The 16,898-nt window shown below is 41.9% G+C and overlaps 1 pseudogene; it reads right to left on the bottom strand.

The window, feature by feature from the left end:
* Nucleotides 1-2,682: 2,682 nt before the first annotated feature.
* On the bottom strand, nt 2,683-3,512 carry LOC142630490 ((+)-cis,trans-nepetalactol synthase NEPS1-like; annotated as a pseudogene).
* Nucleotides 3,513-16,898: the final 13,386 nt, after the last annotated feature.

Raw genomic sequence — 16,898 nt, 5'->3', positions numbered from 1 at the left:
ATGTCTATTATTCATTGAATTACTATGTTGATTTTTTTTTTTAATTTAAATTTTTGATCGTGACATAGTCAAAGGTAGTGGTGGTGGTGGGAAAAGAAGGGAAGAGAAAAATTGGAGGAAATAATAGCAGCAAGGTATTAGTGTCACGTGTGTTCACAAATGGTGAATCTTGTTATGGAAGCTGATATCAAATGTCCATTTTCCCAAGTGAGTGAGCAAGTGTAGAGTGTGTGGGAGAGAAGTGTTTGATCTGATTTTTTGATGAAACGTGTTAGAGTAAAGAAAAAATTAAAGGTAGGTTACGAAGCATAAATGGAATAAATCACGGATGGGTAAAGTGTCAAAAATAAAACTACGAGTGAGTAAGTTAATTTCGGGCTAAATCTCATATAGGTAATCTGTAATTATTCCAAGAATATAAAAAATATTCAAGGTACTCGTATCTTAGACCACTCTTGCATCACAAAACTTTTATAATATTTTGGTAAGCCACTATACGAATTGGTGGGTGTGAATCGTGTGATGCTTGGTTTGACAATACGAGTACTTTGGGAGATTATGGATACTTGCTAGTGAATAAGGTAATGGAGAGGAAATCTAGTGTTCTTTGGACTACCCAAAGAAACAAGTGGTTCAAACCAACAACAGTTCTATGATTCTATCTATAGGGGGTCAAGCCTTTTTCATCAACTTACCACTTGCAGATGAATACGCTGTTGAGAGAGAACCGACTGGATGATGTAGTGGATAAAAGGTGCAAAGATGCAGATATTGAAACTGCAGAAGCAGTTCTAGAAATAGCTGCCAGATGCACGGATGCGATCTCAGATGATCAGCCATCAATGAACCAGGTAGTGCAGTTGCTAAAGCAAAGAGGTCATGTCACCTTGCCTAAGTGATTTCTACGAGTCCCATTCAGAATATTGTTAATGATGATATATGTAGCAGCCACCGTGTCGTGAGCGCTAATTCTAAAGCCATAAATTTGACTAGAATGTAATGTTATTTACTATGTTTTGTGAGTGATTTTCCCCTATCTGTGGGGCCTGTATATTGTATTCTCGCCAATGACCACCCCCCTCCCCAAAAAAAAAAAAATATTGTCATGCGGTGAACTGTCTGTCCTTTTTTATATGAGAAGATTTAAGTTCAAATCTCTAATCTTCTATTGTTGTAGCCGAGTTGTAATCAAAATTCTTGTCCCATTCCTTAAATCCTATATGAGAGATCTAAAAGCTAAGACATACAAAAAAAGAGTATTTTATTTATAGTTGGGAATTGAAACATTTAAATTTTGAATGTTTCTATAAAAAACATTAAGATGTATCAACTAGTCAAGCTACAACTCTTGACAAAATGAAGAAAAAAAAAAGTACTTATTTTATCCTGCTTGAATAACGGGTGGAATTGAGGTTTAGAATTGGGATTGTGACTGTAATAAAATTGTGGGGTTTAAATTGACACAATTAACTTTACAATTTATGTTTGGAGTAATTATCAAAATAAATTTTTTGGAGAGTTTTAGCCAATGTCTACTTAGATGATTATTCTTTATCATTAAACTAAGAGATAATTTGGTTATTAGTATGGGCGGAAAATTGAACTTTAAATCTCTCATCTGATAGTAAAATTGTGAACTAACTAAAATCTATTATCATTTTGGTTTTTAAGGTTTCAAAATTTCTAGAGTTTTTGTACACAAATTTTATAAATTGATCTGTGTCCATTATTCATTATTCATTGAAACAGCTCATATAACTCCGACAACACGCTTACAAAAAAAAAAAAAAAAAATCAGACTAAATCTAACTTTTTTTGTTTTGCTTTTGCTCAATTTTTTGATATCAAAAGGTAGCTTGAAAAAAAAAAAAAAAAAAACTCAATTTTGCTTTTTTGTTATTAGACAGACCCTCTTATTGTTTGTTAAAAAAAATTGGCTCGTTGATAGCACTTATCTTAACTTGTGATTATTTCCTCCTCCCCAATCACAATGCAAAATAAAAAATAAAAAAAAAAAAAAAAGGAAAATCAAAAAAAGAAAAAGAAAAAAAATTATTGTGGGAAATTTTGCTTGTGGGCCCTACCAAAATGTTCTATCCAATGTCATAATTGTTTCAAATTGCCAAGTATAATGTTTCACATAATAAATGATGCCAAAGAGTTGATATAAAAGAGGAGTACAACACTACAACACCCTTCTGGACTCTTCCAAAATAACGGAAGAGAAACAGTCAGGCCAAAACCCACATCCAAAAGATCCAAAAAAATTACAAATAAAAATTTTATGTTCATCAAAAAAAAAAAAAAAAAGAGTTGATATATGATGTGAAAGAGTGTAAATACTTTCTACCTAAAAACAGAAAGAAGAAGGTAAACACAAGCACCATTCGATCATTTTTGTTACAAACAATCAATGTCGAATCTTTTAATCACTTCAACAATCTAAAGTGAATATTTTATGTCATTTCAAGTGCTTCATTGATCAAGCCTCTTCATTCTTGCCTCTATGATTCCCTCCTATTTTCAAAGAGTTTTTACGCCTGATCACATAGAGAGAACTTTTTATTATTATTAAAGACTTAAAATGTAGTTCCCCAACTTATTATTTCATAATTGCATCTTCAACTACTGTTTATTCTGCAAGAACAACTGGGCCGTTGTAATGGATTATTACCCAAACTCTTAAGCCTTATACCCACCATCCACCGCCAAATTATGGCCAGTGATGAACTCAGAATCCTCAGAAGCAAGAAACACCACAGCGTCAGCAACATTTTTAGGCCTCAAAGCCCCAGCTTTCAAGTAGTAATATGACTCTACCATCCTATCCTCTTCCTCATTTTCATACCCAAGCAACTCCTTCAACAATGGCGTCCCAACTGCCCCAAGTGATACACAATTCACGCGTATCCCATATGCCCCCATCTTCAAGCTCGCACACCTCATCAACCTCAGCACCGTGTGCTTCGACATCACGTAGTCCACGAAATTCTCAGTACCAACGCTCGCCCCTATGCTCGCCGTGCAAATTATGCTCCCCTTCACGTGCCCTTCCACCATGGCCTTCGCCGCGTGCTTCACACACGCCGCCATTCCACGAGCGTTCACTGCCATAATCTAGTCGTAAGCCGACAGGTCCATGTCTAGCGCGGTCTGATCGCACGTAAGGGTCGCTCTCCCCATGCCCGCGTTGCTGAACATGATGTCGAGGCTTCCGTGCGCTTTCACCGTGGAGTCTTCCATGTTCTTGACCTGTTCCTCGTCCCTGACATCGCAGTGTATGTATGTGCAGACTTTGGAGCCGATTGATGCGGCCACTTTTTGGCCCATCTCATCTTGGACGTCGGCAATTACAATGGCTCGTGCGCCGTGAGCGGCGAATTGGCGCGCCGTGGCCTCACCCATGCCACTTGCTCCTCCGGTGATTATGGCCACCTTCCCTTGGAGCTTATTGCTTGAAGATGTGGAGTTCGAGTGTGCCATTTTGTTTTGTTTCAGTCAAGTGAAGTGAATACCTTCTTAATTTTCACAAATTAATATGAGTAATTGATGAATTTTTATTTTAGATAAAGTAATAATAAAGGCCAACAAAATACTATCTTTAATCCTTATATTTCGAGATCACAATTAATTTCCTCCTTACATTTTTAATAGCAATCAAGGAAGGTTGAAATTAAATCCAAATCCTATGTCATACCCTACTTATAAATTGCCGAGATGATAAGTTAAGAATCTCCACCGAAAGATTAGTTAATAAGAGTAGCTTTTTAAAATTTCAATTTTTTACCTTCTTAGATTGGATAGCTCATAAGGAGAATTAAATCTCTAATTTTTTTTATCTCAGCCGTCCAGAAGGTATCAATCTGGATTCTTTGTAATCAAGTTTGAATTTGCTAGATCTCTAGATAAGAATAAGGGTGACTGCACATACAAGTCAGTGTGGCCCTGTGACCACCTAGACTTGCCAAAAACAAATTATAATTGCAAAAAAAAAAAAAAAATTAACACAATTATTTTTAAATTAGCACATTTTGTCTTTCCTAAAAAAATATTGACCACCTTGAGTAGATAATCTCAAGAATATTGGATACAATGAAAATAAGAATAATGCTTGTGTGCGTGCCCAATTAGGCTTTAATCAAGATGGGCCAATATTTAAGCTCACAACTTATTTGTACTGTGGGCTTAAGAATTTCCTACTATTGGTAGTCCTTTGCCAGGAGAATTTCCTACAATTTAAGCACCCCTTAGTTTTTGTGAACTCTCCTTTTTCTCTTCAAGTTGCTCTCTTCCCCATTGATACTATCACTCTTTTCCTTTCTATTTTGTCACTCCACTTTACCCCCACCTCTGCTTCTGTTCTCCTATTTATAGCCTCAAATGGGTGGAAGGGTTATGATTGCTTCCAGACCTCACTCGTGTGGGTGGGGTTTGGTATCATCGTTTTTGGTAAGAAGATGCTCTGTTGGGACAGTGGTAGTGGCATTGGAACTAGTTCCAGCCTCCAAAAGACTGCTCGGCAGCGATATTCCCCTAGGCAATACCGGGCAGCCGAGAACATAGGATGTTCTCGGCACACGCATTTCCTGATCAACGCACAACTGATCGGCGCTAGCTTTTACTGATATTCAAGAGGAAAGGGATCTATTTTGGAATTTAGGCTCATATTGGGCATGAAAGAGAGTTCGGATTAAGACCTAAGGCCCAACGGGCATGTGATAGTGCATTGCGCCTTAAGACCAGGGCCCAAAGCTCATTGGGCCCGGGCTCACACCACGTACAACTTGGAATAGAATAAAATGTCACAACAATTTCACAACATTTTGAAATTAAAATGCCATCTCACATTTGGGCCTTTTTTAATCTGTAATTTGATTTTTTTTTATGCTAATATAAGAATTGTTGCGACATTTTATTGTGTCTCTAGTATTATTCACAAAAATAATCTTGAACACTCCAACCATAATCCTTAAGCCCTTAAACAAAAACATAAATAAAAGTTCAAATAACAACAAAAATGGAGAAGTGCTATGTTCACAACATTTTCACAATAAATCATAGATGGTTATGACTCTAATTTGAACCCACCACTTAAATTATTTTTTTGCCCACTCGTAACAATGAGTAATAACCTACCATTTAAAATTTATTGTGAAAATATTGTGGACATAACATTTCTTATAAAAATGAGCCCTAATAACATAAAATGTTAGCCCAAAAAACAAGATTAGACCAAACAGAAATAAATGCATAAAATATTCAACGAAAGCTCATTAAACAACAAAAAATAAAACCCCTAAACATTCATATTCGTAACTCGTTCAACTCATTTCATAAAAATAATTAAGTAATCCCTAATTTCATTTTCCTAAAAAATGGTAACAAGAGTGAGATTGTGGTTGTGAGTTCTCATCAATGACATTGGGAGTTCTACTCTTTAGTGGCTTGACTTGTAATCCTAATATGTATCATTCGTTATTATCTCTCACTTTCCCCATTTTATTTTCTCTATTATTATTTTCAGGCTCTTTCTCACTTTATTATTTATCTCATCATTCTTAATTCTCACCTATTTTTCATCAATCTCTTTTGGCTTTTTAATTTTGTTTGTAGAAAGAAATTAAAAATTTTCACTCATATATATATATATATATATATTGGTGAGGTCGATATATTCAAATTCTTTTTTTATTAGATTATGTATGATTTAAGTTTCTTCATAACCACTGTACGGGGCTGGGCCCTGGGGTCATTGGGCCTTGGACCCTAGCCTTATGGCACCATACGGAATAGGGCCCCAGGCCTATTGGGCCTTGGGCCCTGGCCTTGAGATACAACACCTGACTCTCTCCCCATTGGACTTATGACCTTGATCCGAACACCCCTTGAGACCCAATATGAGCCCAAAAAATCGTAACGGGACCATTTTGCCTTGAACGTCAAGGGTGAGCCCCTCCTAATCAATCTTAACTTAATCGGGTGCTTAATTGCTTGGTAGAACGATGTCTCGGCTTCCTGGTATTGCCTTAAGGAATATCGCATCCAAACCGTTTTTTAGAGATGGCAACCAGTTCCAATGCCATTACCACCGTCCCCGACAGAGCACCCACTTAGAAACGATGGAATTGGACCGCCATCAAAAGGTAATCATAACACCTCCACTTATCTCAACCTATAAATAGAAAAGTAGAGTAAGAACCAGGGGGTTGGCAACTCTGTGAGGGAAAAGGGAGAGAGTTTTGTGAGAGCAAGGGTGCGTAACTAGGTCTCTAAGCAAAGGGCCACCCATAGTAGGAAACCCAAAACCCTCGATATAAATAGATTGTGAGCCTAAGTAGAGGTCAAGCTCGTTAACCATATTCCGGGTGCGCACAATTGGCGCCGTCTGTGGGAATCTCCTACGTAGCTGTGGTTCTGCCGAGACTCACGCAAGGAAAATGTTTGGAGGTCAATCAGGAAGTTATGCTGAAAGTGGTTCTTGGAGATCTTTATGGGGATCTACTTGGCGAGAAAGAAGGCAAAAAAGGTGCAAAGACAGGCAACGTGAGCAGGGGAAAAGCGGTCTGACCTTAGAGAAGGGTCGTTTCAAACGCATCAAACATCGTCGGGTGCTTCAGGGCATCATCGTTTTGACGAAAGGGACGAGGAGCTCAAACATTTGCGTAGGCTGGTAAGGGATTTGGAGTTGGACCGCGAGGAGCGTGAGGAAGCGTCGGCTAGCGTGGGAGGTCACCATAGAGCAGGCTTCCACCAATTTGGTTCCCATCGACACCGGGAGCGTTCGCGGGAGTATGCAGACTAGGACTAAATTCCCCAGAGGAGCAATGACCCTAGAATGCCGCTATGGATGCCATGAGCTGAGCATTACACAGAGCCGCTCGTTCGACGTTCTCAGGGGACATTGAACGAGCCCCCATGCCAGGTAGATTTGCGCGGCCTTTGTTCAATTCTTATGACGGAAAAACGGATTCGGTAAAGCACGTAAGCCATTATATTCAGATGATGTCCTTGCATACTTATAACGATGCATTAATCTGTAAGGTATTTCCCTTGAGTCTTGAATGCACTGCCTTAAGGTGGTTCAACGAATTAAGAAAGGCTCAATTCACAGTTTTGCCGAGCTAATTCAAGAGTTTGGTGTTCGGTTCATGACATACAGCCAAGTTCCGCAACCCGTGGATGCATTACTATCGATGAAAATGGGGGCAGGGGAAACCCTCCGCAGCTATGCTAACCGATATTGGGAGCTGTATAACAAAATTGGCGAAGGCAATGAAAAAATCGTAGTGAGTACCTTTCGGTTGGGATTGCCCGAGGATTTCGAACTACGAGACTCGTTGACAAGGAGACCACCTAAGGATATGAGGCAGTTGATGAGGTGCATTGAAGAATACAAGAGGTTAGAGGATGACCAGCAGAAAAACAAGGGCAAAGCTTCGATCATGAGTCAGCCTCGACATGGGGGTTTTCAATCAAGGCCCTAGAGGGATTTAAGGATTTGGGAGCTGGGCGCACAGGTTGGGGAGGTAAACGTGACGTTCAAAGAGCTGGTGCACAGAATTGTAGATCGAATAAAAAATGAGCCATACTTTTGATGGCCGAATAAGATGGGGGTGACCCATTGAGGAGAAACCAAAACCTGTACTGTACTTATCATAAAGACAAAGGGCATACCACTGAGCAATGCAGGGTGTTGAAAGACCATCTAGAGCAGCTGGTGAAAGCAGGGTACTTGAAAGAGTTTGTGGTAGACCCGAGGAATCAAGAACCCGGACAGGGAGCTCGGCCTCTGGGGAACCCTCTCCCACCCCCATCGGGTTTGATAGAGGTCATCCATGCTGCTTCAAGGGGTACCGTGGTGTCCTTAAGGAGAAGGGTATTGACTGTGGTGCCAACAGAAGGTTTTCCAGAAAAACAACCCTCCGAGAAGAAGTTAAAACTCACTCGGAAGCCCATTGCCTTCAATGATGATGATTTGGAAGGAACGATCTAGCCACACAACGATGCTTTAGTGGTCACCACCCGGATAAATGGCTTCATAGTGAAGAGGGTATTGATAGATCAATGGAGTGGTGTTGAAGTGATGTATCCTGACCTATTCAGGGGGCTTGGGTTGAAAAACGAGGATCTTATTAAATACGACACACCCCTGGTGGGGTTTGATGGCCGAATGGTGATCCCAGAGGGGCAGATTTCACTTCCCGTAACATGGAGGGCAAGGAGGTAACGGTGACGTTCATAGTGGTTGCTTTATTTTCACCGTATACGGCAATTCTTGGAAGGCTATGGATTCATGCAATGGGGGTAGTTCCATCCACCCTGCATGTGAAAGTCAAATTCCGCATTGAGCAAGGCATTACCATAGTAAGGGGAAGTCAGCAAGTGGCTAGGCAGTGCTTAGTGGCTGTCGTTAACCGGGAAATTAAACAGAAGGAGCCAGCTGAAGAAGTTCCATTATAGCAATTACAAGGGCCCTAGGAGGACAGGGGGGCTTGTGGTGCCGATGAACTAATAAAGGTATTGATACTGCCGGAAGATGATAAGAGTTTCTAGATATGAGCAAGTATGAAGGATGAGGATAGGGTAGGGATGCTGCTGTTCCTTGTACAAAATGTGGACGTGTTTGCTTGGAGCCCGTACAAGGTACCCAGGGTAGACTTTGAATTCATAGTTCACAAGCTTAATGTGGACCCATTATTCCTTCCTAAGAAGGAGAAGTCGAGGAGACTGACTAAGGAGCATGTCGAAGCTGTTAAGCAAGAGGACAAGAAGTTAAAGGAGGTAGGCCAATAAAGGAGGTTTTCTTTTTGGTGTGGCTAGCAAATACCGTAATGGTGAAGAAGAAGAGCGAAAAATGGAGGGTCTGTGTCGATTTTACTGACTTGAACCGAGCATGCCCAAAAGACCCATTCCCCATGCCGAAGATCGATCAGCTAGTGGATTCCACGTACAGCCACCCGAGAATGAGCTTTCTAGATTCTTTTCAAGGTTACCATCAGATTTCCCTGGCAGCTGAGGACCAGGAGAAGACGACATTCATTTCCCCTAATACTAATTACCATTATATCATAATGCCACTTGGGCTAAAGAATGTTAGAGCTACTTATCAACGGATGATGACGAGAGTGTTCAGAGATAAGATTGGGTGTACAGTTGAGGTGTACATTGATGATATGGTGGTAAAAAGCGAATGGGAGGCACAACATATTGACGATCTCAAAAAGGTGTTCGAGGTATTCTGAAAACATAAGCTGCACCTCAATGCTAACAAGTGTGCTTTTGGAGTAGGGGCTGACAAGTTCCTTGGGTATTTGGTCAGTAACCGAGGAATAGAAGTCAACCCCGATCAGATTGAAGCCATAAAGAGCCTCAGGTCGCCGAGCAACCCAAAGGAAGTCCAAGTATTGACCGATATGTTAATTGCCCTTAACTAGTTCATTTCCAAGTTTGCCAATCGGTGCCGTCCATTTTACCAACTTTTGAAGAAGTGGAAGGGATTCCAGTGGAATGAGGATTGTGAGAAGGCTTTTCAGGACCTGAAGAAATATCTAGTACTAGCGCCTATGTTGACAGCCTTGGAACATGGTGAACAATTATTCATGTATCTCTCAGTATCCGAACACGCTGTGAGTGCCGTGCTTCTAAAGGATTAGAGAGTGCAACAGCCAGTATATTATGTCAGCAAGACCTTGGTGGATGCCGAGACGAGGTACTTGCCTTTGGAGAAGTTAGTCTTAGTGCTAGTACATGTCACGAGGAAGTTACCCCATTACTTTCAAGCCTACACCATCTATGTACTAACCGAATATCCTCTTCAATCATTGCTGAAGAGATCAGATTTTATGGCCAGAATAGCTAAGTGGGGGACTCGGCTAGGCTTTTTTGACATTAGGTATAAACCAAGAAGTTCGGTGAAGGGTTAGGTCCTAGCCGATTTTGTGGTGGAGTTCTCCCGAGGAAGGAAATGGAAATGGCTTGTCATGTGGAGGTTCACCTACGGAAGGTCTTCATGGACGGTGCATCTAACGCCATGGGAGCTGGAGCTAGAGCTAGAATTGTCATCATTACCTCAGAAGGTATAAGACTAGAGCATTCTTTTAGGTTGGGTTTTAGAGCTTCTAATAACGAAGTCGAGTACAAAGCCCTGCTTGCCGGGTTGAGAGCCGTATTGGATTTGGGTGCTCAGGTGGTGGAGGTCTACTCGGATTCTTGATTGGTAGTTAATCAGGTTGAGGGTAGTTTTGAAGCCAGGGATCATCGGATGATGGAATACTTATAGCTGGTGAAGCAGGTTATGAATCGGTTGCTAAAAGCAAAGGTGTTTCAAGTAGCTAGGGGGAGAACCGGCATGTTGACTCTTTGGCCACTTTGGCGTCATCATTAACCGAAGAGGTACCTCGATTAATCAAAGTAGAGCTAGTAATCGAATCGAGTATTAATGCAGGGGTAGGTGTCTCGCTGATTACGAGGATCGAACCGTGTTGGATGGATTCGATCGTTGACTTCTTAGCTGAGGACGAATGCTAGCTGATGAAAAGGAAGCAAATGAATACGCCGGGCAGTTGCTCAGTACTGGCTATCAGCTGATTGTAAGCTGTATCGAAGGTCTTTTGAAGGTCCTTACCTTTAGTGTTTGCACCCTGGCAAGATTGAAGAACTCCTGACCAAGCTGCATAAGGAAGCGTGCGGCAGTCACGTTGAGCGATGACTCAGGGATTTTAGTGGCCGCGAATGCAAAAGGATGCTACCGAGTATGCACGAAAGTGTGAGCAATGTCAGAAGCACGCCCTGATGATCCACCAATCGGCGGGGAGCCTAAATCCTATTAGTAGTCCATGGCCCTTTGCGCAGTGGGGGTTAGATATTTTTGGTTTATTCCCTCGGGCTACAGGAAACCGGAGGTTTGTTTTAGTGGCTGTGGATTATTTCACCAAGTGGCCAGAGGCAGAGGCGTTGGCTAACATTCGATATGTGGATGTTAAGAAGTTTGTATGGAGAAACATAGTGACAAGGTTCAGTGTGCCAGAGTCTCTCATATCAGATAATGGGTTGCAATTTGATAGCAAAGCTTTCCGTGAGTTTTGTAGCAGCCTCGGTATCAGGAATAGGTACTCTACCCTTGCATATCCGTAGTGTAATGGCCAAGCTAAGGCCACCAATAAAGCCATTGTGAATGGGTTAAAGAAAAGATTGAAGGGTGCTAAGGTAGGTGGGCATAACGGACAACCCCAAGGATAAATTTGTGCAGTGCCCGAGTTTTAGGATTCTCTCCCGCCCAGAATGCAGAATTGATGGTGAGGCAATTGAACATGTTGGAAGAGCACCAGGAGTCGGCGACCATACGGCTGGCAAAATATCAGTAAAAGCTTGCTCAGAGATACAATACGGACTTAAGAAGAAGGTAGTTTAGCGCTGGAGATTGGAAGGTAGTAGGGAACACCCGAGATATCAATGCAGGAAAGCTAGCACCGACTTGGGAGGGACCATATAGAGTAACTATCATTGCTAGCAAGGGTGTACTATTTGCAAGACTTGGACGAAAGACCACTCTCCCAGCCATGCAATGCTTACAATTTGAAGAAGTTTTACCACTAACTATCAGCGTGCAGGAATATGGGTTAAGTATAATGTTGTATATGTAAAATATTAAGTAATACAAGGATGATGTTTATTCATACAGGTATTTGTACCCATAGTTCCATTGTTATTAACTCATTAACCCTGGTCAACAAACGTGAAGAGAACTAAGACTAATTATTCTAAGGATAGAAACCTGCTTCTCGGTTCGATCCTAATCACCGAGCATGTGGAAACCTTATATCAAACTATTCTAAGGACAAAAAAACATGCTTCTTAGTTCGATCCTAATCACCGAGCAGATGGAATCCTTATATTAAACTATTCTAAGGACAGAAACTTGCTTCTCGTTTTGATCCTAATCACCGAGCAGGTGGAAACCTTATATCAAACTATTCTAAGGACAGAAACCTGCTTCGCGGTTTGATCCTAATCACTGAGCATGTAGAAACCTTATATCAAATTATTCTAAGGACTGAAACCTGCTCCTCAGTTCGATCTTTATCACTGGACAGGTGGAAACCTAATTTCAAATTTATTTAAGGATAAAAACACGTCTCCGGTTCAATCTTCATCGCCGGACAGGTGGAAACCTTATCTCAAATTATCCTAAGGGCTGAAGCTGTATATTAATACTCGTTTTGCCAAGAACAAGAGCTTCACATTCGTTTTTGATAAGTACACTAGCGTGAGTTTGGTTTGGCTATAATTACCAAGAGCGTGCAAGTCTAACCTCTTGGAGACAAAGAACCATCTCCAGTCCACTCTCGGTCGTCGGACAGGTGAAAATATAATCTATCTTTTCTAAGACGTGGGAACGGAAGAGTAACCTCTATGAACATTGATTTAACCACTCAACCATCGTGAGCGAAAGAGTAGGGTATGACAGAAAACCACTCAAGATTCAAATGTATCGCAAAAATACGTAGTCAAACCAAATAAAGAAAGGGTAAAATAAAAGTTAATCAACGTTTTGTCACCACATCCCGGTGACTATAGGCAAAGCCAAGTAATTAAGAGAGAAAAGTATATAGCGGGCAAATTAAAATTTAACCACTGTTTCGTCACCACAACTTGGTGACTATAAGCAAACCAAACAAATAAAAAAAGGGGGAAGGGTAAACAAAAGGAAAGTAGTAGATAGGCTAAAGTTCGAATAATCAAGCTGAAAGACCCATTGGCAGGAGCTGAGCTGCATCCTCGGCTAGCCATTCTGGTGCATCCTCGGCAGTCTGAGCAGTTAAGAGTGGTTAAGCATAAGCATCCTCACTAGGCGGATCGCCAACACAAAGGTTGCTAGTGACTTCCAGGTCAACTAACTCCACGTAGGAGTCAATTGCGTACACCAACTCCCTCATGCTAGGAGTCTCTTCTTCATCAATGGCGCCAGAAGGGTTCTGGACGGGGGGAGAGGGATTAGGGAAGGGAATCTGGTTGGGGTTCCTTAATGGAGAGTCCTCAGGAACCCCCACAGCTTGTAGGGCAGCCAACCACCCCTCCTCGAATCCTAGCTTCTGAGCTTGGCGAAGGACAGGTTCTGCAGAGTTTTTCGCATCTGAAAAATCTTCATTGTACCATTTGTTTTTGCAAGCTTCTAGTGCTCCTTCAGGTCAGCAATTTCATTGGCTTGTGTGAGGTTCAAGCTTTCCGCCTCCGCCAGCTTAAGCTCGGTCCTGCCCAACTTCACTTCCACCTCCATTTGCCTCTTTTCTTCCAGCGCTTTAGCCTGCTTAAGCTTTCTTTTTTGTGGCCTCGGAAGATTTTACCTGCTCTTTCGTTGTAGCCGCAACAACATCCTTGAGGGCCTTCTCCCGTTCGGCATCCTCGGAGAGCTCCTTCAGCCTCTCATCAAGAATGTGAATTAGTTGTGCGTCCTGATAACGCAACAATGACAAGTGTGAAGGAAAAAGGAATGCTCACACATCAAAACAAATGGAAAACAGAAGGATAAAAAAGTTACCACTATGGTGTGCCACTGCAACTGCCTAGCTAGAGATTCCTTAGTCCCGTCCGAGAAAAAATGAACATCTTCGGGCAAGAGGAGGCCCTGCACCAAGCTCTGGGCAACCCGCCCCCCATCACCCTAGGCCCATATCCTTACGCTGGCGAACAATGGTAGGGGCTTATCTCCGAGCTTGAAAATGGGCTGCCAACTCACCTTGGATTGAGAGGAGGGTGCCACGTTGGTCTCGAACTGGGTAGTTGGCTCTCAGATATTGATTCCTCCTCGAGAGGGAGTCCTTGAGGGCGCATCCCCTGAGCTTACAGGAGGTTGCTCGGCTGTGCATTGTCTTTTTTGAGAGCAGCCAAGAGGAGGAGGAAGAGTAAGGTCTCTGCCTTGGGGTTCTTATTGCTGCTAGGTTGGCTGAGCGCCGGGCACGAAGCGATTAATGGTCATCTTTCGTGTAGTCACTATCTTGTCCTCGCTGGGGTCAGATTCGGCGCCTGAGGAGTGTACGGATTTGGCTACTTAAGCGGGGGCTTCGGGCTCTTTAACGGGAACGTGAACTTTACAACTTTGAGACACAAGTTCAGCCAAGGCATCCCTCACCAATGCGAGATCTTCTACAGTAGTATATCGGGGGCCGAGGTCCTAGGCTTCGCCGACGGTTAGCCCTAGAGGAAGTAGGTTGGCGTGCCGCACGTCTATGTATGATAGCAAAGGGTTGTCCACCAGCAAAGCCTGACTGAATGGTTGCCAAGTTTTGTAAACGGGAGTGTAGCCGAATATAAGGTGTGACACTCAAAGCTGCCTGTCAGAGTACACGAATATCTCAGACCTAAGCACGAAGTTCAAGTCTCTCACGTGTACCACTCTAATAATCGGGGTGAACCTTTTGCTATTTGCGACAAAACAATACAAAAGCTAGTTAGTGCCTATGTGAGCAAAATAATCACGAAAAAATCACAATTTAAAAGGAAACAATGCTCGGTACCAACCAACATCACGCAGGGAAAGTGGATAGGGGAGCTCATCGACAAGCCAATTGCCGCTCACCTGGACAAATTCTCCCGCCGAGTTTTTGTTCGAGTCAGGAAGGCATGATATAAGCCGTATGTCCTTAGTTTTTAAATAATAGTCGGACCTAATATTGCCGCACAAACTATACATAAAGTTGATATGGTGATGGTTCAGTTGCAACTCGTATATTTGGTTTAGTCTACTAACACAACTCACAATCCGGTAAAAATTGCAGGGGGGTTGGTCGGGGCATAAGCCATAAAACCTAAGAGTACGTACAATGAGAGGGTCCACCAGAAACCTAACCCCACCCTCTAATGTGGCTATCAAAGGGTAAAATGCTACATTTGAACTAGAGTGCCTTTGGATAGCAATATCGCCCTCGTGACAGTTGGTGATATTGACATCTCCAAGAACGCCATAGGCTGCTCTAAAATTAGCCAAAGCTGCTTCAGAATTGAGGAGATGAGAATAGGAAACTTGAAAACACTAAGAGTGAGGAGAAACTTGAAAGAAGAGGAAAGAGTAAAGAAGACTTATTGTGGGCTCTAGGAAATGATGATCTGGACTGGAGGATTTATGCACAATAGAGAGGAAATCAAAGAAGAAAGGATGTAAAAACTGGCGTGAGAGGTCAGGAGAGACTATTTATAAGGCTAAAAGCATTTAATGAAGAAGGAAGCGGGAAAAACCCTTTTGATCTCTTTTGGTAATCTCCACACGCGTGAGCTCGGTTCACAAATTGTTAGGCGTTTCACAAACCGTCAGGTTATAATTACTAATGAATGTGATAGCCGGGCGCAACACTCCTTTTAAGGAAGCATTGATGGCCATTTTGTTCGTTTAACAGTTGACGATTGGGCATCTCGGGGGGGACATCAAAGCTATTTAGGATGTCCTTGATTTACTCTCGGTAGCTGATCTCGAATCAAGAGGGGGCTATTGTACGGGACTGGGCCCCGGGGTCATTGGGCCTTGGACCCTAGCCTTATGGCACCATACGGGGCAGGCCCCAGGCCCGTTGGGCCTTGGGCCCTGGCCTTGAGATACAACACCTGACCCTCTCCCCATTGGACTTACGACCTTGATCCGAACACCCCTTGAGACCCAATATGAGCCCAAAAACCGTAACGGGACCATTTTGCCTTGAACGTCAAGGGCGAGCCCCTCCTAATCAATCTTAACTTGATCGGGTGCTTGATTGCTCTGTAGAACGATGTCTCGGCTTCCCGGTATTGCCTTAGGGAATATTACTGCCGAACAGTCTTTTAGAGATGGGAACTAGTTCCAATGCCATTACTACCGTCCTCGATAGAGAACCCACTTAAAAACGATGGAATTAGACTGCCATCAGAAGATAATCATAACACCTCCACTTATCACCAACTATAAATAGGAAAGTAGAGTAAGAAACAGGGGGTTGGCAACTCTATGAGGGAAAAGGGAGAGAGTTTTGTGAGAACAAGAGTGCGTAACTGGGTCTCCAAGCAAAGGGTCACCCATAGTAGGAAACCTAAAACCCACGATATAAATAAATTGTGAACCCAAGTATAGGTCAAGCCTATTAACCATATTCCGGGTGTGCACAACCACCCTAGAACAACTAAAAATACTCACTTTTGTTGTTTTGTCTTTAGATGTGGATCCTCTTATGTTTTGTTAAAAAACGGATTGACTTGTAGAAACTATGGGTGTGCATGGTTTGGGTAGAGGGGATTTGAAAATCCAACTCACCATGGTGGGTTGAAAAAAAATCCAACACAACCAAACCCATCACAAGGGTCTAGTCTAACCTAACTCAACCCACGTGGATCGAGGTGGAAATATTGTTTTAATTATTATTATTAATATTAAATTGAGAATTAGAATAATACTACTACAAATAAAAGCAAATTTATAACCAGATAATCTTGAGCATAACACCAAGCACACAAAATATATGAGGAGAATTTAGGGTTTAGGTTTTATTTGGGAAGATAGGTAAAAAAGTAAAAAATGAAATTGTATAGTATATTTTTAATTTTTAAATATTTATTAAATATAAGTGAATTAGGTCAACTTTAACGGATTTATGAATCTAATAACCCGATTTCAATCCACTCTAAAAACAAATTTTACAATTCCTAATTGAAATCATCAATCTTCATTGTGCAATTATTCCTCCCACCCACTTTGACCTATCCAAGTCATTCTGAACTTCGAAGTAGACTTTAGGACACTTATGTAGGGAAACTAAATTATTGTTTCAAATTGCCACCTATAATATTTCACATAACGCACAATGCCAAGGAGTTTGATGTGATGTGAAAGAGTGTAAACACCATTAGTGAAACAATCAATTGTTTTAATCAATCACTAC

This window comes from Castanea sativa, chromosome 4, assembly GCF_040712315.1.
Source record: "Castanea sativa cultivar Marrone di Chiusa Pesio chromosome 4, ASM4071231v1".
NCBI lineage: Eukaryota > Viridiplantae > Streptophyta > Magnoliopsida > Fagales > Fagaceae > Castanea > Castanea sativa.
The sequence above is the reverse complement of the archived record's forward strand: the minus strand, read 5'-3'. Positions and strand labels throughout refer to the sequence as shown.